General features: G+C 46.7%; 1 protein-coding gene across 1 annotated transcript in view; it reads left to right on the plus strand.

Moving 5' to 3' along the window:
• The first annotated feature begins 19,644 nt into the window (after positions 1-19,644).
• The window catches only part of Hivep3 (human immunodeficiency virus type I enhancer binding protein 3), a 396,986-nt gene continuing 389,574 nt past the window's right edge, over positions 19,645-27,056 (plus strand). The window contains exon 1 of the mRNA XM_029539622.1: positions 19,645-19,723. The gene's annotated coding sequence lies outside the window, so the exon portion shown is untranslated. The remainder of the gene's footprint in view (positions 19,724-27,056) is intronic.

Raw genomic sequence — 27,056 nt, forward strand, 5'->3', positions numbered from 1 at the left:
GTGTGTCCCTCTCTCCGTGTGTCCCTCTCTCCGTGTGTCCCTCTCTCCGTGTGTCCCTCTCTCTGTGTGTCCCTCTCTCTGTGTGTTCCTTCTCTTACTGTTTTCCTGAGCTCGTTTCTTCTCACACGGACATGTCTTGTGAGTCTGAGCTTGGGCTCATTTTCCTTGGTATTCTCTAGGAATCACCAATTGCACCAAAGCCTCTTATCTTGCCACCATCAAACAGTTCTGAATCAAAACATAAGATTCTGTCTGGTGTAGGTGACAACATATCTACTTCCTCCAGAATTTCTGTCTTAGGTAAGGTGAAGGGCGGGGATGGCCATTTGCTTCCTTGGAAGGGTGGTTGCGAATTTCCTTGTGAGTGTCCTTTCTGTGTCATTTGTGATGGCAGTGAGTCCTCAAACAGGCAACGGTGGGTACCTCCACCCCCATCCTTAAACAGTAACCAACCTAGACATAATTCATTTGTTTCTTTGTTCCTTCCTTCCTTCCTTCCTCCCTTCCTCCCTTCCTTCTTTCCTTCCTTCCTTCCTCCCTCCCTTCCTTCCTTTCTTTTCATCCATCCTTCTTTTCTTCTTTTTCTTTTTTCCTCCTCCTTGTCCTTCTTTTTGAGTTAGGTCTGTCTGTATACTAGTTTGTCTAGAATGCAACATATAGTTGAACATATACCAGCTGGCCTTGAACTCATAGCAATTCTCCTGCCTCAGCCTCTCGAGTTCTTGGATTATAGGTGTGAGCCACCTGGCCTGGCTTGTCTTCTCACCATAGCGGTGGAAGGAGAGAACCAGCTCCCACAGGTTATCCTCCAACCTCCACGGGCATGCCACAAGCACACAGACATACATCATGTACATGCGCAATCGCCCGCCCTCCCACCCACACACATACATGTACACACCCATACTTACACACATACACACATATGCCTATACATATATACACACCCATACACACACCCACCCGCCCCCACACATAGCCCCATACACATACACACAGAGAGGTAGATACACAAACCAGGTACACCATTAATGGCCCTAATACAAAAGATAAATACTTATAACCTCACAGAACTGGTAATCACATGGTGAAATGCCCGCATTCACAGGCTATCAGGCATTGTAATTTAAGTAACAACAACAAAAAGAAAATTCTCAGCTGTAATCTCTCCTGATACCCGTTCCCTATCATTCTTTACAGACTCTCCCTTTGAAACTTTTCACTTCTGCCTGCTTTATGTCTTGTAATTCCTAGTCATAATCGGTGGCCACAATTCCTTAACGTATGCCTAAGAACATTTTTGATAAAGTCTCTGTAGATTAATTTACAAACTAATTTTATCAGTGGGTCTTTCATGTTTCAGTGAGTGACTTTGATGGTTTCCTAGGGATTTCCTAGGCGGTGCTCTCCAATGGGAGGCTTCTCCCTTAGTGTGGTTCTAGTTGAGAATAAACAGTGTGAGCATGTGGTGTGTGCTCATGTGTGCACATGTGTGAACTTGACCTCTGGTCTCGCCCTGTTTGCTTAGAACTTCGGAGGATCTGCTCTGATTTCTAGAATAGCACCAGGCAGGGTTTGCTCTGTGGAGATTCTGGGGTTAGCACTAGTCTTGGAACAGACAGCAGACGGCTGCTCATTCTTGGTTCCTGGCTGGGGATTTGTATCTTTAGTTTGCCTCCTAGGGCAAAACTCTCCAAAAAGCCTGGAATCTGTAGAAGTTGCTGATTGCTATCCCCTGGTAGAGGTCTGTCTGTAGCAGGGGAGACCCGTCTCTGCTCTTGGCCTGGAGCAGCAGGCCTGGCTCTGATCCACTATTGTGTGCAACACGCGCCATGTTCTCATTAAACGGTAGAAGCTGAGACGGAAGCTGCCACTAGGTGCTTACAACCTAGAACGTGTCAAACTGGTGGCATCAAACCTGCTCATTTCTAGTTCTCAGCAGTGGAGATGACATTCCTTTGGCTTTCCTTCCTTTGTTTACCAGCCGGTGCCCTGTGACTGGAGTGCAGAGTAGGTGAAGGTGTTCATGTCTGAGTCTCACCTGTACTGGACATCTGTAAAGTCTTTTTTTTTTTTGCATTGAATTCATAATTTTAGCTCACACTAGTTATCCTTATTAAAATAATTTTGCTGCCATTTATTACAGAAAGACATCACAACATCGAAAGCATCTGCACCGTTTAGTTAAAGCAAATCTAAAGAGGTTGTTTTTGGTGAGGCCTGCTGGGCTCTTCAAAGAGCTTGGCATCTTCCTCAGGCGAGCAACCTTAGAGATACTGGGACTCAAATGCTGAGCTGGGTTCAGCCAGAGCACAACCCGTTGGCCACCACACACAGCCAGCAGCCGCACACAGCGGCCAAGAAACTCGGGGGATCCATGGGAACCACTCTGGCCTGGCCTGGAATCCCGGCTCTCTTTGATTACTACTTAGGACAAGTTACACAATCTTCCAGGGCCCCTTTTCATCTTTAACATGGTGGTAATGAAGGGAACCGGTAGGACGGCTGGAGGATTGATGAGACCGCACATCTAAAGTGCCTACACACTGTGCCTGGCACATAGTAAGTGTCCAATAAATGTTATCCACAGCTATCATTATGGTTAAATTATGCTTTTATATGCCATTAGGTTTGGTAATTCAAACAGTTGAACCACCAAGTTCTGATACAGGCAGAGAGTTCATCTGAAAACAACCCAAACAGAGCAACAAAATGGCCTTGTTCCTTCACAAGTGTCATGTGTGGTCCAAACAATGGAAGCCACATCACTCTCTACCATACAAACAAAGTTATATCAGACCACAGAAAGGAAACGGACTCAATTGAAGTCTTCCAGACCAGTAACTTTAATCAAGTTTTCTCCAGCCTCTGGTGGCCAAAATAGCACCTTTAGATTTTCTTTGAATCAAAATTCTAGCTAAGAGAGAACATTAAATTCCTACCTTTTCCTCACTTCAGCATTCCCATGGCCACGTCATTACCTTCCCATTTTCTGCCAGCACTCGCCACTAATGAAGAGACAGTTTCTTTCTTTACTCCCAAGTTTCAAAACTGTCCTGACAAACTGAAGAATGATGCCATCCCGAGAACTTTGGGGTGACTCGATTCCTATAAGTACTGTTCTGTTAGATGGGGGCTTGGTGACTCAGGTGGCCTACTTAAATGATTTAAGCTAGCCAGTTTGACCCTTTTGGGCTCATAAAACCCCAAAAGCCTAGGGACCTAGTATTTAAAGGGGCCTTATTCAACTTTGCTTTTAAAAATAGCATACACAAGTTTTGTGTATCTGCCTCGACGGATGCACTGGCTGGGGTGGGGTTGGTATGTCTGCTTGGTTTAGCAAGTGTGAGGAGGAAATGTGCTGAGATGAAGCAAGGTTTGTCTCTTGTTCACAAGAGAGACAGCGAGAAGGGGAGGAGAGGCCCAGATGGGGTTCTACTGAAGGGAGAGAAAGGGTCATGTCTCCTAGGACACACATTCAGGATAACTGTCAATGTTAGAATGCTCTGCGGGGCAGCAGCAGCCTAGATGTGCTGGGACTTTGGAGACCTAGGCACAGACTTCTAGTTCTGGCTGCCATGGTTAGCAGGTTGATATTTCTGGGGCCTCCAAGGTGAACTCCACCAAAGAGATGGTGAGTTCATCTGGAAATGCTGGGAGGCTGACCAGCTCTCTCCTGTCAGCCCTGAAGGTTTAGAAGGACTTTGCCAAGCTCTGTGGTTAAGTGGGAATCTGGGAGTTATCAGCTTTCTGGCCTTGTTAATTGCCAAGGAAGAATGTCAAGAGAAAAATCAAGAAGGGAGCCAAGGGCAGAGCTCTGGAAGGTCAGGAGAGCTCTGTAAACGTGCAGACTGGAGTTCCACTGTTTCTTGCTGGCTTTTGTTCTTCCATGATGACTTTGTTCAGGCCTTGAATTCTGTACTTCAGGTATGGAGGTTGGGATAGATGCACCCAGCACCTTCCATTGTAGCGTGTGTTCTCTCAACATATTCTCTGCTCCTGTTTAATGGCATTCCCTACTTACATACATGTTTTCTGGTCTGTTTCAAGAAAAATCCTACTGTGTAAGGTAAGGTCCGGTTTTTCCTCCCAGTCTCACGCTCCCAGAAATAAGACTCAGACTCATATTTACAAATACCTTGGCCAGATAGCTCGGCTCTTCTCTGACTAGAATCGTAACTTAAGATAACCCATTTATTTTAATCTATATTCTGCCACGTGGCTGGTTACCTGTGCTCAGGTACCATGTGTCTGTTTCCTCACATCTTCCTGGGCAAATCTCCACCTGGCTCTATCCCAGAATTCTCTCTGCCACCCAGATGTCCCACCTCCCATTTCCTGCCTAAGCCCATAGGCCATAGGCTTTTTAATTGACAGGTGATGCATCCATACAATACACAAGATATTCTCTCTACATCCTACTGTTGGAGTCTAGGTCTGCAATGAGTCTCCCAGAGATGCTCATGTGGGTAACTGGGAAGGAGGGATGGTGAGTGTGCAGCTCACCAGAGTGGAGCAGCTGTACAGCACTGAAGGCCACTGTCCTTGATTTGACTTAACCCTGCCACTCGATTATTCTGAAGTGCTTGTGAGCTCCTCAATATAAGCCGAGCAAAGTTATTTTGAGAATCAAATAACTTAAGCTACATTTGCCTATGTCCTGCTCTGGAGCACACGATAAACACTCTGGCGATACTAAATCCTTTTTTTTTTTTTTTTTTTTTTTTTNTNTTCTTCCCCTTACCTGGTGTACGATAGTTCATTTTAGTATACTAGGTAGGGTTTGTTTGCAGGTGGAACCTCAACTTAAGCAAAACAAACAACAGTAGAAACCCTGGAGCTTCTTTTCTTATGTGACTGCAAAAGCCATGCCCAGCTCCATCTAGGTCTCCTACAGTGTGTGTACATACTGGGTTTCCTCTTTCTTTTCTGGGCTCTGCTTCTTCAGTAATTATTTAGTTCCCAGGGTTCTCCAGCCAAGGTCCCAGAATTTTATCCAATTAATTTTCATTGGCCTGGCTTGGGTTCCATGCCCATCTCTAAAGCCTGAGAAAAGTGGTATTCTGAGTAGCATTCTCTCTGTGTCTTTCTGTCTGTGTCTGTGTGTCTGTCTCTCCGTCTCTCTGTCTTTCTCTCCTTCTCTCTCTCTGTACAATCTCTCTGAGCTGAGACTAGGAGCAGTCCTACCCAGTCCATCTGTACCAAGAGACTTCAAGAGGTAGATTCTCAAGGGGAATCAGGACACCATGACCATGAAGCAGATGCTCTGGTGACAGGCCGAGAAAACCTCCAGGTCTCTGGCATTGACTTGACTGTAGGGAGGAAGGCCAGGCACCTTCTGCCTAGTGGGCTTTCTTCAGATATCTGTAGGATGGGCAGGTGTCCCTTGGTTTGGGGCTTCCTTGTTGTTTTGTCAGTGCTATGGATTGGGGGGGGCACAGTTGGAGGATGGGGAAACCGATGAGCTCTGTGACATGCTGGAATTATGGTGTTCCTTCCAGTCCTGGAAGGAAAGAGATAACAGGAATGTTGAACATTGGGACTGTTGACACGCTCTGCAGCTAGACAGGGGCCAGTGAAGCCCTCAGTGCCTAGCCTGAGCAACTAGAAGGAAATCACTAGTGGGATCTGGAGAGATAGAAGGGTCTAAGGAGCTGAGCTTGACCTGTGAGAAGTGCAGCCACTGCATGCTGCAGACAAGGCAGGGGGAAACCAGGAAGTGCGTATTTCTGCCCCTCGGTTTCCTCCCTCCATGCTCACACCTGCACCTCCCATTGGTTACCCTGTGGCAGAGTGTGAGCCCAGTGGATGTGGACCAGAGCAAGGCCAAGGGCAGAGAGTGGAGAGGTGCCGGTGAGGTTTGCCGTCTTAGAAAAAAGATACTTGGCCTGTGATCAGTGTTTCTGGGAGTGGGAGTGTAGTCAGCGTCTCTGGCTAAATTCTGATTTATTCTCTTGCTTTTGGAAATGTAATAATCTCTCCATCAAAGCTCTATCTATCTGCCAAAATAATGCATGTCCTTTTGTACAAACGAAAGAATTACAGCTATTATGCAAACAGTGAAAGGGGACCGCATTTGCATGCCGAGAGGAGAAAAAGAAAAATCCTATTTGCAATAAAATTAATGATAGCAACGTGGAAAAGAGACGTATGGGCACCCATTTAACACTTGGACAGGAACAGAACGAAGTTTCCTTGCCAACTCTGATGAAGTAATGGGGCCAAAAAGAAAATACTCTGAAATAGAGGCCTGGCTGGAATAAACCGGAATTGGGAATTTCTGGCCATTTGAAGACACCCTCCTCCCAACAAAAGATGGAAATAAAGGTTCTTATAAAGACTAAACATGAATATTAATGTTCTAGATCTGGTGCCTGAACCAAGTTCCTCATTAAGATGGGCTTCATCAGAGAGCTGTGAGCAGACAGGATGGGGTTGCTGGGTGGCCCTGGGGAGGACATGCTTTGCATACAGATACAAAGGCAGGTAGATGGGGGGTGGGGATGGGGGCTTCGACTGTGTTTGAGTTTTGTCACTTGCTGGTACATGAGCATCACAAAATAGGAGTCTGACAGAGAAGGGGAATGAATTGTTTATTCTGGGGAGGAAAAGCTAAAGTGTTCCTGGAGGAATATTCCATTCCTGAGAGCTCTCCTGCACTCTAATCTTCAAGTTATACCATCACACTGAGTATCCAGGGTGAGGACTGTGTCTACCTATGGAGTCTCTTCTGTTGCCAGCGCTTGGCATAGAACAGGCCCACTAAGGCCATGTTGGATTGAGAGCTTTGAGGGATGGCTCAGTGAGTAAAGTGCTTGCTGTGCAGGCATGAGGACCCGCTTTTGGAACCTCAGAACCCACCTGCTGGGGTCATCCTACAGCAAGGCAGGAGTCTGAGAACCGTGGTGGCTCACAGACAGCCAGGGTCGACATGGACGTCGATGAGTGAATGCAAGACCCTGCTTCAAACATGATGGAAGGTGAGGATGGACACTGGGATTGTCCTCCTCATGTGCATGGAGGCACGCATGTGCCTGTAGAGGGTCACATTAAAAATAAACATTGAAAAAACGGGAGGGGGGCTGGAGTGATGGCTCAGTGGTTAAGAGCACTGGCTGTTCTTCCAGAGGTCTTGGGTTCAGTTCCCAGCACTTACACAGCCCCTCACAACTGTCAGTGACTCCAGCCTCAGGCATGCAGGGGAGACTTGGGAAGACTAAGGATGGTGAGGTCAATTTGGAAACACACTATCAATCTATTTACTTCTCCAGCCTCACAGCTTTCAAGGGTACCAAGACCCAGTCATAAGATTTTTGTTTATTTTTGAAACAGGGTCTATTTAGCCCAGACTGGCCTCGAGCTTACAGTCTTCCTTCTTCAGCCTCCTCTGGAATTCTAGGATCACAGGGGTGGCCATTTATCCCAGGAATTTTATGTTTTTAAAAGTTCCTTAGGTGACATCCCGCTTGTCACCTGGAAACTCCTTGCCTGATGCCCACAGCCCATCTACCCTCCAATCCTTCCTGCTTCCCCAGCTTAGCTGGAAACAGCTGCCCTTAATAGGTGTTTAGTAAGTAAAGTTCCAGGACTGCCCCCAAGTCTTACTGATGACCTCTCTCCCAGCCCCCCCCCCCATAGCCAAGCCACGCAGGATCATCCCAGAGGAAATGACCTTCTACAACTTCTACTTCTCCAGCTCACATTCAGCCTAAGGGCTGGATGATGACCTATGTCAGGACTTGCAAGAGACAGGATGTCATTAGATGGTGAGACCAACCCTTGGAATAAGTGTTGGGACTCCCTGGAACTTCACCCCCAACAAGTATGAGTTACAATGCATGTTCACTGTGATCTTTGAATAAGATTGGCTCCCATAGGCTCAGATATCTGAATGCTTGGTCACTATGAAGTGGCACTATTAGGAGGTGTGTCCTTGTTGGAGGAGGTGTCGCTGTGGGTGAGCTTTGGGGTTTCAGAAGCTCAAGCCAGGCCTAGTGTCACTCTCTTTTCCTGCTGCCTTCAGATCCAAATGCAGAACTCTCTCAGCAACCTCTCCAGCACCACATCTGCCTGTGCGCTGTCATACTTCCCGGCGTGATAATGGACTAAACCTCTGGATGTAAGCCAGCCCTAACCACATGCTTTCTTTTATAAGAGTTGCCCTATTCATAGCACTTCTTCACAGCAATAGAAACTCTAACTAAGACACTCACCTTCCCAAGGTTGAATCAGATTCCATGTGACCTCTGCAGAGGCAAAAAGTGGAAATCCCAAAAGCTCTTCCACTCCTGTGCCAGGATTTCAGTGTCTACACAGGAATCACACTTTGATCACTGAATGTGTGGTCTAAATGACTGCCTTTCACCTCCTCCCCACCTATAAAACCAGCAGTACACTAAGATTATAATTCTATGGCCTAAGTCATTTTGTTGGATATTGAATCATTAGAAGCCCAGAGGCTGTGACCATACTAACCTGAATGGTATGTTTTAAAATGGCCACATACACATATACATACACACATGCACACACACGCCTACACAAGCACACATACACATGCTTACATGTATCTACACAAACAAATATATACATGCACACATACACACCTATACAAACATATACACACACGTGCATATTCAGGTTATTACAGGCACCTACACGAACACATACATATATGCTAATGAAATGGTTGGATTCTGGAGCCAAGGTAGTATAAGTTTGAATATATCCTATTGCATACTAGCTATGTAACATTCAGGAAATCACTTAACTTCTCTTTGCCTTGGTTTATTCATCTGAGAAATGGGATAACAGCACATGAGATTGTTAGAATAAGTATTAATAAGGTACTATATGCAAAACTCCTAGAACACTTGCATACAGTCAGCACCGACTAATGCAGCATCTTACTAGCCCATCACAGATGATAGGTACCAGGAAGAAGGGGCTGGTGCTAAATGTTGCTGCTTATTACAAGTTGCATTGTTTAATTGCTGGCGGTTGAAAATTAAAGTTGTCTTTGTTGTAGGACTCCGAGTCAGATGGAGTGTCTTTGGGAGAGGAAAGCGTGTTCCCCTAGGCGTGTTGCTAATATATATTAGTGTGGGTTTTCATTTCTGGAATCATGAATCTTAAGCACTGGGAAAGGGCTCACAATTCATCTTGGTCTGAATAGAGAAGGAACTGGCTTGCTCAAGATTGTCCAGCTAGCCATGGCCTGGCCTCTCATCGCTAGGGCAGCAGTCTGTCTGCTCATCACCATAGTCACTGTGACAGAGTGCTTGGCAATACATGTCATATCCACTTCTATAATGCTGAGAGTTATATCCACATGCATGGGTACTGAGGTGTAGACTCATGCTGGTCCTGTGAGAAGCCAGAAGCATTTCATTGCTAAGCACCTTGTTTTAGCATGTGGGAGGCTCTGTCCAAGCTCCTACCTACAAGCAAAAAAAAAAAAAAAAAAAAAAAAAAAAAAAAAAAAAAAAAGCCATCAAGATTTCAGAAGAAGGTCACCAGGCAGCTGGAGGAGTCAGAAAAGAGAGAAGTGAGTGAATTAGGCTTGAAAAAAAATCCCAGGCAAGGTCAGGCAGTAGTGAGGATGCTTCATGGAAAGCTGTTCCCCAGACTTGCACAAAGCTGCTGCCCTGGGCTCTGACCCTTGGTGGTTTGCCTGCTCTGAGCACCTGCTCCTGTCTCCCCTGCATCTTTGCTTTGCTCTTCTTGGTGCAGAGCCTCAGCATCAGTATCCCAGGAGTTGAGCTGGGTCAGATAGCTCAGAGCCAGGGTTAGAGGGGAGAGATGTGTAGAGATGAGGTACCTAAGCATAGCCAAGGAGAAGCTGTCCCTTTGTGCTCTCTCTAGATAGGATGGTGTTTGAATGCTGGGCAGTGAAATGTGAGAAAGAACTGTGGCCATCGGGAGGCTTTTGAATTGGTCTATCAACAGTTGCCCAGTCTCTGTCCTTTCCTGGAGCCAGAACCTGTGCTCTGTCTGCCACCTTCTTCATTCCCTCCGAGATAGAAGAGAAGATAGAGCAAGCCGGACCACAGGGTCAAAGGACCTTCCCCTTCTGTTTACCTCTGCCACTGCCAGGGTTATCCCTAGAGACCCTGAGTGTCTTCTAAGTGCTTACTATTGCTTTATTAGAATAAAGGTCACCTGACATAAAAGTTGTCGCTTCCGCTAGTTTAGACTGTGTTATTCAGTTCCGTTTAGTAGGCTCACAGTGTCTTGTGACCATTTCAACTGTGTTGTTCCAGAATGCTTCCATCACCCTAAAACACATCTACAACCAGAAGCACCCACTTGCCATGGGTGCCCCAGAAGCCAGTCTTCTGCATTTTTGTCTCTATGGATTGGCTTATTCTGGAAATGTCACACAAATGCAACTGGACATGTAACTTGCCTTATTGCTGTGTCCCCTCCCTCACCCCACCTGCTGCGGGTACTCTGTGACCCATTTCCTCCCATTTTGGCACCACATACTCATAAGCCCTGAGGCTCACAGATGGGAGGGGAAAAGCCATTAGGGGACTAAGGAAATCTCCAGACAGGGACAGGAGACGGCTCAGTCAGTAAAGTGCTTGCCGTGCAAACTTGAGGAGATTCCCCAGAACTCAAGTTAAAAGAAAATTGTTGGGTACGGTGGTGTGCACTCCTAGTGACGAGGGGGTGCAGATAGGCTGGTCCCCCAGGGCTTGCCAGCCAGCCTGTCAGGTCAGTGAGAGAAAAGTCGCATGGCACCTTAGGGATGACACCCAAGGTGGTCCTTTGGCCTCCACTCCAACACACATGTGCAAACTCCATCCTCCCCAAAGATTCCCTGGATATACAAGAAACTGGGGTCATTGTGAGATTAACCACAGAGCAGGGGACAGTGTGTGGGAAATTTCAAGCTAGATTTACCAGAAGGGCAGTGGGTCAGGATGGGCAGACACGTGTAAGAACAGGTTTAGGCTGTGTCGCTGGCCTCTGTGTGCCCTGCCTCTCTACTATGCCCTCCAGCATGGAGAGAGGACACTGAGAAAGTACCAGGTCTAATGAGGCTCAGGCAGTGAGCAGGTTGATAAAGCCTTCATCCCTTGCCTTCCCGCCTCCCAACAGCTTACCTAGAAAGAATATGGGCTGGGGCTGTGCCAGCAGCCATGACAGGAATACTATCCAGAGAGACAGGACATTGCAGAGACCTTTGAGTACAACAGCTTAAAGACTCTAGGTCGTGAGCTGGAGGGAACTCAGCAGTTAAGACCACTCATTGCTCTTGCAGAGGACCCGGATTTGATTCCCAGAACTTATATGGTGTGGCTTCTGTCTCCCATACCACCAACTCCAGGGGGATCCAATAACCTTCTGACCTCTGTGGACATCAAACATGCATGTGGTGAACGTGCATCTCCACAGGCAAAGCCTTCATACACATAAAATCAATAATGAAAGAATCTGCAGGTGCTTGTTTCTCTCATTGGACAGCTCCCTGCAAAGCATCAGGCCAGTGGGGGTGGGGAGCTCTGTCCTCACAGGTACCCAGCCTCAAAGCTGACAGAGTCAGTCTTTCTATCTTTGGCAGAGGGCTTCAGAGGGGTCACCTGGAAGGCTCAGCTGGTAGGCTCTGAAGTGGCTCCGTGCCTGGCAGGGCTGAGTTCACCAGTGTGTGAGCGCCACAGCTGCGGTCAATCCTCTCCAGGGCAACTCTCCTCTGACATTCACTACTAGGCGTGGAAGGTCTCAGGTGGAGCTTCAGGAACTCCTCGGGTTCTGAGGCCACCTCCCTGGACCTATGCCAGCATGGTGTATATCAGCAAGTCGGTGTCTGGGGATAAACCTCATGGGGATCCATGCAATGTCTTCAGCCAGGACCCAGATATTTGAGAATGATGCTCTGTCTGCAGAGGTGCTTGGTAGAGAGTAGAGTAAGTGTAGGGAGGGTGGCAAGAAGAAAGCCTTGACTGTTAGTTCTGGCCTGAGGGCAGGTGACTGGAGACCACTGTGACCACACGTCCCTTCTGCTAAGTGCTCCTTGATACCCGCTTTCGAGGAAGAACACGATGGTGGCCAACCTTGAAATCCTAGGTTCCAGCTCGGCAGCCTGAGATGGTGCTGTGGTTGAGGAAGCTTGGCATGGGGTTAGGTTTTCCTTGAGCATAGGCTAAGGCTTTCATCAAAACAGAAACAAACCTGGAAGCTGAAAGCATAAAGCATATAGAGTGGGCTAGACCAGCCTCTGCAGGTCCGGCTCCTGTATTGATTCTCTCCCCTCTGCTCATGTTTTTTTTTTTTTTCCCCTGGGCAGCTGCTCATAGGCTCAGCTCTCTGTACCTCTGTGAGGGTGAGCTTGCCATTTTCACCAGCCAACTACGGGCTGTTGCTGGGAACTGGAGAGTGTGAGCCAGGAGAGCCCTGGGTGCTAAACCCCCATCAGCTTCCATCTTAAGCTCACCTTCAGGCTGAGGCTCGGTCTTCTTTATCTCTTCTTCCTCCTGGGAGGGGATGGATTTGCTGGTTATCGGGGGCCTTGTCTCCCCTGCTCAGACTTCTGTAAGTGGTCTGTCATTGAAGTTTCTTCATTTGGGTCGTATGAGGCAAATTGCTCTCTGTGGTACCAGATTTCCCCCGACTCCTGAACAACTCAGCAAAGGGGTGCTGAGTCTCCCACTCTTCTCAGAGTGGAAAGGCTGTCTGGTCTTTGGCATATAATAACTCAAAACTGGGCTGGGGACCTGCCTTTTCCATGAACCATTTCAGGTCAGAACAGAGGACAGACTTAGTTAGCCCTATGCTCCTGTTTCCAGGAAACCCACCAGGAGTTAGTCCATCTCATCTCTTCTCGAGGTCTCCTGTGCCACAGACTATGATCCAGGTGTCACTGAACAGCACCTGCCAGACCCTCTCCTCCAGGCTTCTTCAGGTCAGGGCACTGGTGATGACTTCATGTCCACATGCATGGTTTCACAAGGGCCGGGTATCCAAAGGAGCAGGTGTGGGGCAGGTGTTCCCACAAAATTACTAGTGTGGTTTGTCAGACAATTTCCACTAACCTCTGGCTTCTGTGGAACTTAATCCCTTTGATTAAGTGACTGTTGGCCACTAAATGACCTTCCACAGTCTCTTTTCTCTGTGCCCTGTTGATACAGATAAACTAACCTGTGCTCTGTAGTTACTGGCTAATACATTACCACTGGCCCCTGCTGGGAGTGCTGACTGAGAGGATGCTGGTAAGGTCAGAGGTCAGATCTCATGGGTTGGGTTGGGGAGAAGGCAAAAAGAGCTCAGGGAAGACTCAGGCCAAACACTTTGAGTAGAGGGGGTCAGAATCAAAACAAGAGCTCCAAGGCCTTGGGGCACCAGTGATTATAGAAACCTTCTTACCATTAATAAAGCAGGGCCACCTCTGTGTCCTTCCCAGACCACGGTCCCCCATCCCTAGCAATTTTCAGTGTGTAGGGGTCAGGTGGCTGAAGTACAGGGTGGGGTGGGGATGGGGATTACTGTCATTCCTAGTAAAGATTAAGGATTTCTGCTTATCTCTGGTCTCAGCCGTCTTCCCCTAAACTAGACAGTGTTGCATTCCTTAATGTTCGCTGAAGAGACACTGTCTTCAAATTCTTATGTATATATTAACACTTCTGAGATGTTGTGAGAACTGGCAGAATCCTTAAAACTATTCAAGTGACCTGGATTTGATTAATATGGCAGTGGGAGCCCAGAGTTTCATCACCAGAGCTGTCAGTATCATGGAGAGAAAATTAAACCTTAACAAAGAAATGTATGGACTCGAATGGTTGAAGTGTGCAGAGGTGTCAGCTTCAGGTATGGCTTGACCCAGCTGCTCACTGTTCATCCCCATAACCACAGGGCCTTTTTCATTTTCCCATTCTGTCTTTCTCAGTATTCTTCTACCCCTAGGAGTCTAGACTCATGTGGCCTCTCTGCTTCCAGATCTTACTTCACTGATGGGTGTGATAACCGACGGAGGAATCATTTCTCTGTCAGAATCTTTCAAATGTCAGTCCCATCTCATTGCCTTGGCCTGGTTTCCTGATGGACATTCTATTAATTCATATAGTAGGGAAAAGGAATAAAAATGGCTCTAACAAGATATGGAACCAGCCTAGGTGGCCGGCAGGGATGAGTGTGGCTAAAGGAAAAGTAGTATGTATATCCCACAGAGTTGTATTCAGTGTAAAGAGAAATGCAAATATGACATGTACCTGGAGATCGTCATGCTAGGTAAAGTAAGCCAGGCTCAGAAAGCCAAATATCACACTTCTCTCACTATTTAATATGTTTATATTTCCTGTCTGTATATACAACATGAAAGGAGGAGGGGGACTTCGCAGAGGGAAGAAAGTGTCCAGAAGGAGTGAGGTGGCAACAAGAGAAGGCAATGGGGAGACAGCAACTTGCCACATTGCATGGTGTCTCCATGTAGAATCTAGATTCAAATCTGTCTGTTTATTATCTATGTATCTACGTATATATGTATGTGTGTATGTATGTATGTATCTATCATGTGTGTCTTCCCTATCTATCTATCTATCTATCCATCAATCATATGTATCTATCATGTGTATCTATCTAATCAATCATCTATCTATCTATCTATCATCTTCTAAATTAAGTCATAAGAAGGAGCATTCAAAGGTAGACTGCAGAGAGAGATGGGGGCAAGACAGGATAGTGGAGCCAGATATGAGCAAAGTACAATGACATATAAACATGAAAGCCATAAAACTATAAAATTGTATTGGTGTAAGCCAGTGGACCTCAACCAGTAGGCCTTTGGAAGCCACATATCAGATATTTACACTATGATTCATAACAGTAGCAAATTTATAGTTAGAAAGTAGCAACTAAATAATTTTATGGTTCTACCACATGAGGAATTGTATTAGAGAGTCACAGCATTGGGAAAGCTGGGAACCACTGGTGTAAGGAATCCTCACTCAGGTGCCTGAAAGCAACCCCAATAATCCCACTGGCTCATCAAAAAATAAAAATAAAAAATTGAAAACATTAATTTTAAAAAAATTACATTTAAGTTTGCTACTGGAAAGGTGGCTCAGGGATTGAGAGCACTTGATGGCTTTCCAGCACCCATCTAGAAGGTCACAACCAACCATGATTCTAGTTCTGGGGAAACTGGTGCCCTCTTCTGATCTCTGTGTGTGCAGGCATACACATGGCACACATAAGCACACACAGGCAAGTTCTCATACACATAAAGCAAATCTTACATTTTTAATGGCTTTAAGAGAGTCAGACCCAATTCTCGCAATCTGAAGTGAGGTAAACAAAACCATGTGGGTCATGGGTTCGGGTCCCAGCACCCACATGGCAGCTTGCAACTGTCTGTAACGTCAACAGCACCTGCCACAGATGTGGCACACATGTATGCATCCAGTCTTACACTCATACACATAAAAATAAAAATAAAAATAAATCCAAAAAATAAACACTACATGGGGGAGACTGACTCTGTAGGTGAGAGCACTGGTTGCTTTGCGGTGCTCAATTCCCAGCACCCACGGGTAGTTCATAACTGCCTGAGAATCTAGTTCCAGGGGATACAACATCCTTGTCTGGCCTCAGAGAGCTGCTGCGCACACATGATGCACATGAGCACATGAACCCCCCCCCTCCACACACACACACACACACACACACACACACACACACACACACAAAAGTAATGAAGAAACTATATGGAAATAAATGAAAAATAAACTATGTGGATTAGAATGAAGATCAATTTTCAAATAAATTCTGCAGTTCTAGCAGAGGAAGAGTAGAGCCATGAGTATCAGGAAGACTAACAGGAGATGTTCAAGGGCCACAGCTCACCCCAGGTGAAGCATTTGGTGCTGGAGGAGGGAAGCCTAGAAGCCAGGTCTCTTTAGAGTTTGCAGTATGGACCACTTAAGGTTCCTCTTCACCTAGACAGCCAGATGAAGCTGTGGGCTTACTCTGTTTGGCTTATTCTCCAACTGGGATTAAGAAAGATGACCAAAGTATACTTTACCACTTCTTCACAGTCATGAAGACCATTGTCTGAATTACTGATCTGTATTTGATCTAACATTGTATGGCAACAGGGCATATATATGCTAACAGAGTACTAGCTTCCACTAACCCAAAAGCTATGAATGTTACCAGACAGCTTCTGATGCCTCTAACAGAGATGACTCCGCGTGGCTGTAATTGTCTACCTGGTGCCCCTACCTATGTATTCTAATTGTCTTGATATATGATGTCCTTTTCTTATTTTCCCATAAGAACCTCATCAAACTCTTAGCACCCTGGGATGTGGTAACTGGGGTGACCTGACTCTGTGCTCCTGGGCCACAGTCACTAATATTTGATGCCAGAATAAACTTCCTAGTTCCCTTTGAGGTCAGAGCCCCACTTCTGAATTGACTTTGTGCTCCCAGGCATCATCTCTAAACTCTTGGGGTCTCCACGGTGCTTTTAACCTCAGTCTCATGGCTCACACTTTGCCCTCTCAGGAGCAGCTTGCAGGGACTCTCACTTTGCCACATGCTGTCTTAGCCTCCCAGGAGTCCTTACCAATATCAGGGGAAGCTCCCGTGGTCTCTCAAACTCTTGCCCTCCGCCTGCCTGTAATGCCAGCCTCACATAGAAAACACAAGTTTCTGTCACTGTGTTGATCAGTAGCCGGGCACTTTGGACTGTGGATTCAGCAGCCTGTAGGTGACCAGAAGGATGAACATAGGGCCACAAATCCCCAGTTCTGTGAAGAAGTTCCTCAAGTGGTCCGGAGTGGGGCAAGGAACCCAGGGGTCTCTCCTCAAACAAAAGCCCTTGAATCTGCGAGAGATGGCATCTGGCTGATTCGTGAGATGCCATCAGAGAGTATTTCCTATTTTCTCAGTGCAAAGTTATCTGGCTGTGGTGTGTGTGTGCGTGCGTGTGTGTGTGTGTGTGTGTGTGTGTGTGTGCGCGTGTGTGTATGTGTGTGTGTCTTAAACCTAGAGCTCTTCGAATGCTAAATGACACCTTGGCTTCTCTTTTCTTCCCTCATGGTATTTTTTGTTTTGTTTTGTTTTGTTTTCCTTTTGAGGCACCATCTCTGTATATAACATGGCTAGCCTGAGACTGGCTAATGCAGACCAAGTTGGCCTCAAACTTGCAGCAATCTTCCTGTCCTTGCTTCTTGATTGCTGGGGTTACAGCAATGCATCATCACACTGGTTCTTTGGCTTCTAGCACATGCACACACATGAATATGTGTGTAGGAATGGGAATATATGTATATGGAGGTCAGAGCACCATCTCCAGTATTACTCTCCAGGAACCACCCATGCCTGTTTTAGAGACAAGGTCTCCCACCAGCCTAGAGCTTGCCAAGTAGATGCCGCTTGTTGATATGGGATCCACTTGTCTCTGCCTCCCCAGCACTGTGATTGCAAGTGAACGCCACATGCCTAGCGTTTTCCACATGGGTTCTGGGATTGAATTTAAGTCCTTGTGTGTGCAAGACAAGCACATCACCAATTGGGATCTCTCCACAGCCTCTTTGCTTCTTTTAAATGGCTCTTTCTCCAGCAACAGCACATCTTTTGCCTACACATGTTCTTTTTTCTTTTTCTGGGAAAGCTGTATGCTTTCACGAATCCTTCCGTTCTGAGTCTAGTTCCAATTTTCACTACAAATTCTGGCTTGAGCCAGCCAGCCATATCCATGCCACTGCGGAATGTTTGGCTGCCTTGAAGTTTCTTCTACCAGATAAAGGGGTCTCCCTCACAAAGCCATAGGAGAAAGACCAAGTGCAGACAAGTTCCCTGACAGAATGTAACATGAATGGCCTCTCATCTAGCTCCCAACAGAGTCCACCTGACCCTCATAAGCACAGCCTTTACTGTCTAAATCCCTGTTAGCACGGTGGCTTCTTGAGTTCCCACCAGAACTTCCCATTAAGCTCCACTTGTAACATTCTAGGCTTTCCCCACATCTGCTCCTTCAAACTTTCCCAAACTTTTCACAGTAATGCCACTATCTTCGGAACCACTTCTTACTATGAATAGTCTGGGTTAGTCTGTGTGATGGCTTGAATGAGGTTGCCCTGCCTCCCCCCCCCCCAGCTCATGTTTGAATACTTGCTCCCCAGTTGGTGGGAAGGTTTAGGAGGCATGACCTTGTTGGAGGAAGTGTGCCAGTGGGGGCAGGCTTCGAGGTTTCGAAAGCTCAGCCATTCCCAGTTAGCCCTCTCTATCTGGTGCTTGTGTATCAAGATGTTTGCCTGTCTGCTGTCACATTCCCATTCAGGATGGTCATGGACTTACCCTCTGAAACTATACATCTCTAATAAATCTTTCTTCTCTAAGCTGCCTTGGTCATAGTATCTTATCACAGGAAAAAACAAAACAAAACAAAACCAGACCTTTCTGCTGCTGATAAAACACTTGAGATAAACAACCTAAAAGAGAATTTTTTCATTTGGCTAATGGTTTGGGCCTGCCATGAGGTCAAACACTACTGAGAGTTCATGGGAAACACAGCTACTCGGATCATGGCTGATGGACAAGATAGAGAATGAGGGGTTCAGGTCCCAGTATACACTTTAGGGACAGGTCCCCAGAGATGCCCTTTCCTCTTACAAAGCCCACCTATGGAAAGTTGCATTTTTTTTCCCAATAGAACAGTCAGCTGGGGACTAAGCCTTTGATACAGGGTATGTTTAAGATCCAAACTATAATGAGAAAAATTCTATGTACTTAGTAGTTCCTTCTCAATTTTCCCTTCCTTTCCCTGGAAACCTCTAGTTCATTTCCTGTCTTTATACAGTTGCCTGTTTCGGATGCTCGACACAAATAGAACCATACCAAGTGACGTCTTCTGTGATTGGCACGAGTTTAAGGCTCATCTGTGTTGTACCATGTATCAGAATGTCCATTCCTTTTTATTACCAAACACTAGTCCATTGGCATGAACAAACTAAAATTTACTAATCATTCACCCATCACCCCACAGTTCAGTCGTTTCCCCCTTCTCTTGTTAATATGCTGCTGGGAACATCTGCGTCTATGTATTTTGTGTAGACATTCTTTTGAACTTATGCCTAGGAGAGAACTGTTGGGTATCCACTGATTTTGGAGGGAGTCACATGATCTTGTTTACGCACTGAGCTAGGGAGCCTGGGGAGGTGCTGGGAGCTAGCAAGACTATTTCCTTCAGTGTCCCTCACTCTGGTTAGCCGGATCCTTTCACTCAAGCCAACCTTCACAGAGATACTTCCTGGCTAGGGAGTTAGATCCGAAGTGCGGAGCTGGGCTTCTCCGACTGACTCGCTTAGGATCTCCTCTGGTCAGGAACTGTCTCTTCACAGACTCCTTCACTGCTCCTCCCGTAGTCCTGGGCTCAAAGCCAGTTGAGCTGAGGAAGATGAGAACCAACCTGCGCTCAACGTCAGGACCGCTAGCACTGGTTTACGTTCTGCTCTCTGAGCATCCGCGCAAGCGCGGCTTCCCAACCCCCAGCGAGTAGGCGGGGAGTGGGCGGGGCCAACGTCTTCCAGGCCAATCGAAAGCGAGCGCCCCCGCCCTCGGCGCTGTGGACTGAGCTTGACCCCGGTCGCGGACGGGGGCGTGGCCGTGGAGGGGGCGTGGCTGAGGGATGGAGGCGGGTCCTGGGGCTGTCAGTCGGCGCCCGCCGCCGCGGCTGCTCGCACGCCGGGCCTCTGAAGTAACCTCAGCGGAGCGCGCAGGTAAGGCCGCCGCGCCGCAGCGCCTTCGCGTCCCTGGGGACCAGCTGTCCGCGTCCTAGGGCCGGGTCAGCGCCGCACCGCCTAGGGGGCGGGCCCACGGCCTACCCTCCCCCACGGCGCCCCGCAGACCCCGACCGTCCGTCCGTCCGCTGGGATGCGGGGTTGGGGGCTCGGGTCCCACACCTGTCCCCATGTTGCACTCGCGGACAGATTTCGGAGACCCGGCGCAACCGGGGCGGGGAAAGTTTGTTGACATCTAAGCGCCGCGGGGAGCGGGCGGCTGAGCCCGCGGGGATGCGCCTTGGGCAGCGCGGCCGTGGCCCGGGTGGCCCGCGTGGCTCGGGTCCAGAAGTCCTGCTGAGAACCGCGCGGCGGTCCGAGGCTGCTGCGCGGCTCCGATCGCCGCGTAGCCTGGGTCTCAGAGCTCAGCCCCTTCCTCGTAATTTATTGTGGACATTTAGAGGCGGTGGGCGAATTTAGTTAGCTTTTTCCTAACACCTCTTGTTTGGGAGGTGTCTTGCCAGGCCTGATTAGTTAATTAACAAGGCGGGGGGGGGGGGAAACAAGATAGATCCTGATACGAAAGGTAAATGAGCAACTCCGTAAAAGCCACTTAGAGCTATTGGCAGTGAGAGATGCTTTTGGCCAAGGACAGCCCTGGCGTCTTCTGGTTGTACCAGAGGGCTTAGGTACTCAGCGGAAGGCTTTCCTATGTATTTAGGCTCTAAAGTCTAAGGAAGGTTCTCTAGTTTTTCAAACATAAGCAGAGGAGGAAATGGACGCATGCTGAGGAAGCAGTTAAGGGAAAAACAGAGGCTCAAGTTAGTTTAGCTCCATGTCTGCTACCAGGTTACCTCTCCTCAGCAGAAAACCTCAGCTCTTCCTCCCACCTACCTCTCAGTCTTCCCAGGAGAGCTGTATCCAGATGGGTAGGCACAACTGGTTCCCCTTTCAGACTGAAGACCTCTTGTTACCTGCAGTCTTACAGACCCGCCTAGGGATATCCTCTCAAAAAGGCTTAATTATCACTTTCATCTGCCCATTAGGCAATGGACCTTGAAATCCTTTGTAATCAGGGGCTGTTGTAGTGTCGAATCTTTAATAATACCTAATTCATTTTAATAGTGTTTCTATAATAACCTTTCTATTAGTATGCCAGCCTTGCAACACCAGGACTTTGTGTTAGAAGCAGCAATTTACTAGAAATATTGTCACAGCAAAACCTCTCTAACAGATTTACAACCCATGTTACTTAGGTAATTACTGCTAGAGGGTGTAAGTTATTTTTCTTTTTAATATTTGATGTAGTAGGTGTTACAATCTTTTTGATCTCTGAGGTTGTTTGTCCCAGTCAGTGGAAATGGTGTCAGGTACTATGTAAATTGATTTTTTTTTGACAAAAATATCACACGAATCCACGTTCTATACTAATTCCTTTCTAGATAAAACTCTGAGCTAATAGCATTTGACTTTGTTTTGCCAACCTATGATAAAATGAAGGTTCAGAAATATATTTAGAGGGGTATACTAAAGGTTTATAGCATATTTTATTAGTAAAAACTAGCCAGTGCTGTTCTGAGTACTTTACAAGTATTATATGTAATCCTCATGATTTCCCTACTGGGAAGGTTGAACCAGCACCCCATATTTCAGACAAGGAGCCTGAGGTCCAGTTGTTTAACTCAGATCAGACAATGAAACAACAGATTCTAACATAGGTAGCCTGAGTCCAGAGTCCAAATCCTGAGCCAGTGTGTGGTCCTGCTTCTCTAGACTCCTCTTTCCACGGGTATTGATTCCTACATGCTGTTCACACAGTGTTATGTTCTGCACCACAGGGAGGAGAAGTGTCACATGAGCCCTGGGGTAGAGTTCTTATGTGGTCCTTTACTTTGCTACCAGAATTCTATGACTTTGATGACAAAACATCATCTTCCTGCTTCCATCTCTTTATCAATGGGATAGCAGTCGTGGAAGCAGATAAGCCAACTATCCTTGCTGTCCTGGGAGCTGGAGAGATGAGTTAGTGCACATAAGAATGGAATGTCCTCTTGCTTAAGGCACAACATAAGATGTAGTATGAATGGTGAGGGTGGATGTGTGTGAGGGACAAGAACTGGAGGGTATGCACTCTGCGGCTACCAGGCTTCCGGTGGGACTGCAGTGAATGAGAGGCAGCACCCTGTTCAAGCATTGTTAATTTTAAAAATTACATTTATTTATTTATTTATTTATTTATTTATTTATTTATTTATTTATTTATTGTGTGTATGTGTGTGTCAGAGTCTGTCAGACAGAGCAAGGAAGGGAGGGAGTAGGGGGTAGAGAATAACTTGAACGAGTTGATTCTTTCCTTCTACCACACATGGATCTACCACATTGAACTCAGGTTATCAGACTCAGTGGCAACTGCCTTAGAGCCATCTCACCAGCCCACATCTTTACTTGTCATTGTTGTTGTAATAATAATAATAATTATAATCGATGTAATAATAATAATAATAATAGTAACAATAATAGTGTCAGAAGGGCAGTAAAAGCAGAGGAGAGACGCTTCTGTAAACTGAGATAGCACGTGCAGTACTGTATACGGGTATCTATGAGGAGCCCTTAGCATTGGCATCATTCTGCAGGAGTCAGGTGATGGCAGGACCTAACTTGCAGACCAGTGGGTTCCCAGAATTATAGTATCTAGGCTTGGGAGGATTCATGAGAAGTCATTTATGGGACTGGGGAGATGGCTTAGGGGGTAAAGCGATCGCCGTGCAAGCATGAGGACCCAAGTGCAGATCTTCAGCACCCACATCAAAATAGGATGCATAGCATCGATCTGTAATCTCAGTACTGCTGGGGATGCAGACAGGTGGATCTTGGGACTTCCTGGAAAGCCAATCTAGCCAATATGGTGAGCTCCAGCTTTAGTGGAACTGTATATCAAAAAGTAAGGTGGACAGTGATAAAGAAGACACTGGCATAGAATGGATCCTGGAAGAAATAGACCCCAGATGACAAGTCATACACACAGCAACTGCCTTTCTATAACAGGATAAAGATTTGCCAGAGCTACTGACAGAATTGTTCAAGTTCAAGAAGCCATTTTGTGTGTGTATCCCCAAAGCTACGTGATGGAATAAGGCTAATGAGAAGCCTCTATGGGAAACAGATTTTCCTTCTTCACAAGAAGGGAGGGTACCATTTAGCTCGAGTGGGAAACTCCTTCTGTGCAGCCTGTTGTAATTCTTGGCTAAGTCAACACTCATTATTCTAGCCATTCTAGCCTCTGAAGTGTGGAGGTGGCAGAGGGGAGGCCCCGATCCAGAGCAGCAGCCTCGCTTCCCCACTTACTGATGGAAGACACAGGCACTCAAGGCATGAAGAGTTGGGGGTATAAAGGGCGATTATTTTGATGTTATTGCCCAGAGAAGGGGTATAAGTCTGACTGTTTTGAAGTGGAACCATTAGAACACGTTGGTATTTCTTTTTCTGTGATTTGGTTGGAGAATGTTCTTGTAGGGAACTCTGTTCTCTGGCGACCCTGTTAAACCAGTGCTGGAGAGCCCATGTGCATCCTGTGGGTGCTGGGGAAGTCACCCGCCCCAGCACTTTTCTTTTCTGCTGAAACTCAGACTGTGTGCTGCTGGGAGAGGCTGGGTGAGATGTTTGGATGACCACACTGACTGGAAAACAGGATAATGTGGGGGAAGCAAATGAGATTTGCACAGGAAACCACAAAGACAGAGAGGGTACGGTTGGGATTGCTGAATTCACCCTTTTCTTCGTACTTTACATATTTCTGGCTTAGAATGCAGCATTTCTTAAATATTCATATTTATAAATTCATAGGTAGAATTATATTGTGTAATTGAACGGGAACAAACTGTATAAATCTCCTTTTCACTCTCTCTTTCCCCTTCCCCTCTTTCTCTTCCCCTCCTTCCCTTTCCCTCTCTCTGCACAAAGACTTCGGTCTTGCTTTTTCAATATCTTTTAGGCTGGTGTTTCTCAATAACTTCTGATTTTTTTTGTCATCCCCTGACCCGTTTGGCGCTACCTGAGATGTGGCTGGTTGTTGCAGCTGTGCACTTCCTAGCAGTTAGTGGGTAGAGACAAGAGATGCTGCTGACCGTTCTAAGACACACAGCATCATGTCTTTTCTGCCACAAAGAACTGTGCAGTCCAATGTATCATAGTCCTCAAGGTGGGAAATATCATGATACATGATTATGTAGATTCTTATCAAGAACAAGTTGATGGTCAGGGAAGAAGAAGGAAAAGAAAACAAAGAAAACAAAACTTTCTCTTTGGAGTATCATATCTGTCATCCAGGAGGAGACCCAGTTAAGTTGAACTACTGTCTGCCACTGGGAGCTCTCTCAAAAGCTCGATTGCTCAACTCAGTAGTTTGGAACAGGAAGTGAGGCCCTTGTAGTGGCAAGAGGCCGAAGGGGTGATGATTTGTAGAGGCAGAAGGTTTTATATGCTGAGCAGGGCAGTCGGGTCCCACCAGGATGCTTTTGTAAAGTTCTAGGGACATTTTCAAAGGTTGTCTTGTTGAGGACATTGAATATGGTGCTGAGAAGACATAGCCTCTGCTCCAGCATTGTGACCTTCTAGAAGGCCATGGGTCTGAAGGCCTGTGTACGTTCCAAATTGTCCCAAGAAGACAGCCAACAGCATCATTTTCAGGTTGAATCTGCCTTCTCTCTACGTCTCTTTAACATTCTCTTTTAATTACAGGAAATTTGAAACATTAGAGAGAGAGAGAGAGAGAGAGAGAGAGAGAGAGAGAGAGAGAGAGAGAGAGAAATAGTAAGAATCTTATCTATATACTGCCCATCTTCAATGACTATCACCTCCAGGCTAATTGGGATCTGTATAACCATCCCTGGCTGTCCCCTCTTTTCCTAGTGTTGGGAATCAAACCAAGAGCCTTGTACATACTAGACAAGCTCTCCCATTGAGCTATGTCCCTAGACTATCCAACCCTCCCTTCTCTTAAATGTGGACATAGAGTAAAAAGCTGCTGGTTTCCTGCTTGGGCAGTCAAGGAGATAAGTGGTTTTGGATGCTTCAGCCTCCCTAGAGGAAAACCAATGATGGACACACCATAATTAGAGGAGCCATGAGGGCTGCCTGTAATAGGCATAGGCTAGGTATATCAGGCATGGTGTGAGGGGTGGAGCTTAGCTCTTCTAGGTGAGTGAGCACAAGCCTTCAGAGATGGTTGGTTTCTTTTGAATCCCTGGATGGAGAAGCGTACCTGGAATGCTCTCCTGGCAGAATCCCACATAAGGATCTGGGTACAGAGGCTTGTGTTTCTGGAAACAGCATAGCTACCACATCTCCTTCCTGCTTCACCCTAGGTGTGCAGGAGTGGAGAGTGTTCAGGGTAGCCTCTGGCTCTCATCTGGTGGCTTCTTGTGGAGTGGCTCCTCTCTAAAAGCATAAATTGGAGAGGCAGGCACTTGATAGTCTGAGAGGCCCTTTGTCGCTCTGTCCCTGCATCTGGCAGCAGAGGAAGGCCTCCTTTCGCAGCGTCAGTAGCCTGCCCCGCAGAGCGACAGCCAGCTTTGCAGTTTACTTTCCATCCGAGCTTGCTTGCTTTCCCTGGCAGATTCTCCCTAGCCTGAAGAGCCATTGGTTTAGACCATCAGGACCTTGGCATGCCTTTACTTGACCCAGGGTTATGTTGTAATCTACATATAAAAATGGCTTCAAGAGTTGAGAGAGTTCTTGAATAATCATTTAATTAACGTCTATGAATTTTAATTAGCATGGATTTCTACAGACCTTGACCTCCTAGACCAAGTTCATGAGCAGCTATGTTGGTGTGGAGGCCTGGGCCTCTGCAGAGCTGTGATTCTTGTTCTTACTCTGTTTACCAAAAGCATGTATGCTCCCCAGAGGCATTAGCTTGCTATGAACATTCCGTGTAGCATGGTTGTTAGCTTTTCCTGTCTTTCTTGGGGGAAAGTGGCTCCTTGTCTGCTTATAGTGTTGAGTGTGGTCTGTGCCAGGGTTACGTGCCAGGCTCATTACTTATACTGACGATCTTTCAGATATCTTCTAGGTGGGAATGAGTATTCCCATTTCACAGATGAGCAAACCAAGGATCAGCAAGGTTTGAGAAGGCTCCATTGGGGGTAGCACTGGACTTTAACAAGCTACTTTGACTGAAAAGCCTAGGTGATTTCTATTCAGTCCATTTCTCCCTCACAGCTCAAGTTGGCAGGAGACTGACAGGATCAGTGGGGGAGGTAGAGGCGAGTGCTGAGAAGGGGCACTGAGAGTTATGGTTACTGCAGTGATGAAATCTTCACACTGAGACCCCTGGGAAACATTGCTTTTGACTGTGGTAAATTACCTGTGTCCTATTTTAAAGCTGACTATATAAAACAGAAGTTGCACAGGGGTAGTCTGGAGTTAGATTCCATCAGTAGTTTATTTAGTTGATACAGTTTTTTAAAACTACAAATTGGATTAGTTATCATCATATAAAATGAAGTGAGATTTCAGGTGCCAGTGGGAGTCTTGGCCTTTCTCAAAGTACCAGGTCCACAGTCTTTCACAGCAGCGCTTAGTGGCTTTGGATGTAGTAAGGTCTCCTCAGTGGCTGGACTTTCTACCTTTCCATATTCACCTGTTTATGCTACCTGCCAGGACTCCCAAGGGGTCTGAGGGGGGCCACCCTAATGGAACGTATGCACTCTGTCATCCAGAGATGTTAGCGACTTGTTTTATATTTGAGTGTGAAGACTGTGCAGAGGTCAGTAGTACTTGATCTTAGAAAGTACCAGAAAAGTTGTGTTTGTTGAGGTAGAGAGTATACCCTGACATGAAAAGCGAGAACTGAGGACACAGAAAGCTTGAGACGAAACCTTCTTGGGTGTAGTTGCATTCAGAGAACAAAAGAGAGGCTGTATAAAGAGTCACAGAGACAAGCGACCATGTTTAGAGGAAGTACTGTGTCTGTGGTCAAGGGGAAGAGGAAAGCCTTTGGACGCTAAAGCAGCTCATCTGGAAGTGTCCTGGGCATTCATGTGCCAGGGGGAACTTAATGCTCATGCTGTGGCTGGGTGGGAGAACAGTTTGTTCAGTGGCCATGAAGCAAACAAGTAGAAGGCTCGTATTTCTGACAGGTAGGCCAGGCTATTTGAATCAAAGCTCCACTGAAAACATCCAAATGCTGCATCGAGCATTAATGTTGTTGTTGTTGTTGGTGGTGGTGGGAGGTTCCTATGAACTCACCAAGAAGCCCAGAAGGTAAAAGGGAACAACCAGGTGGAAGCCTATGGACAAGTGGGGACCTCAGCAGCAGGAAGGGTGTGAGCAC

This window comes from Mus pahari, chromosome 6 (genome assembly GCF_900095145.1).
Source record: "Mus pahari chromosome 6, PAHARI_EIJ_v1.1, whole genome shotgun sequence".
Classification (NCBI taxonomy): domain Eukaryota; kingdom Metazoa; phylum Chordata; class Mammalia; order Rodentia; family Muridae; genus Mus; species Mus pahari.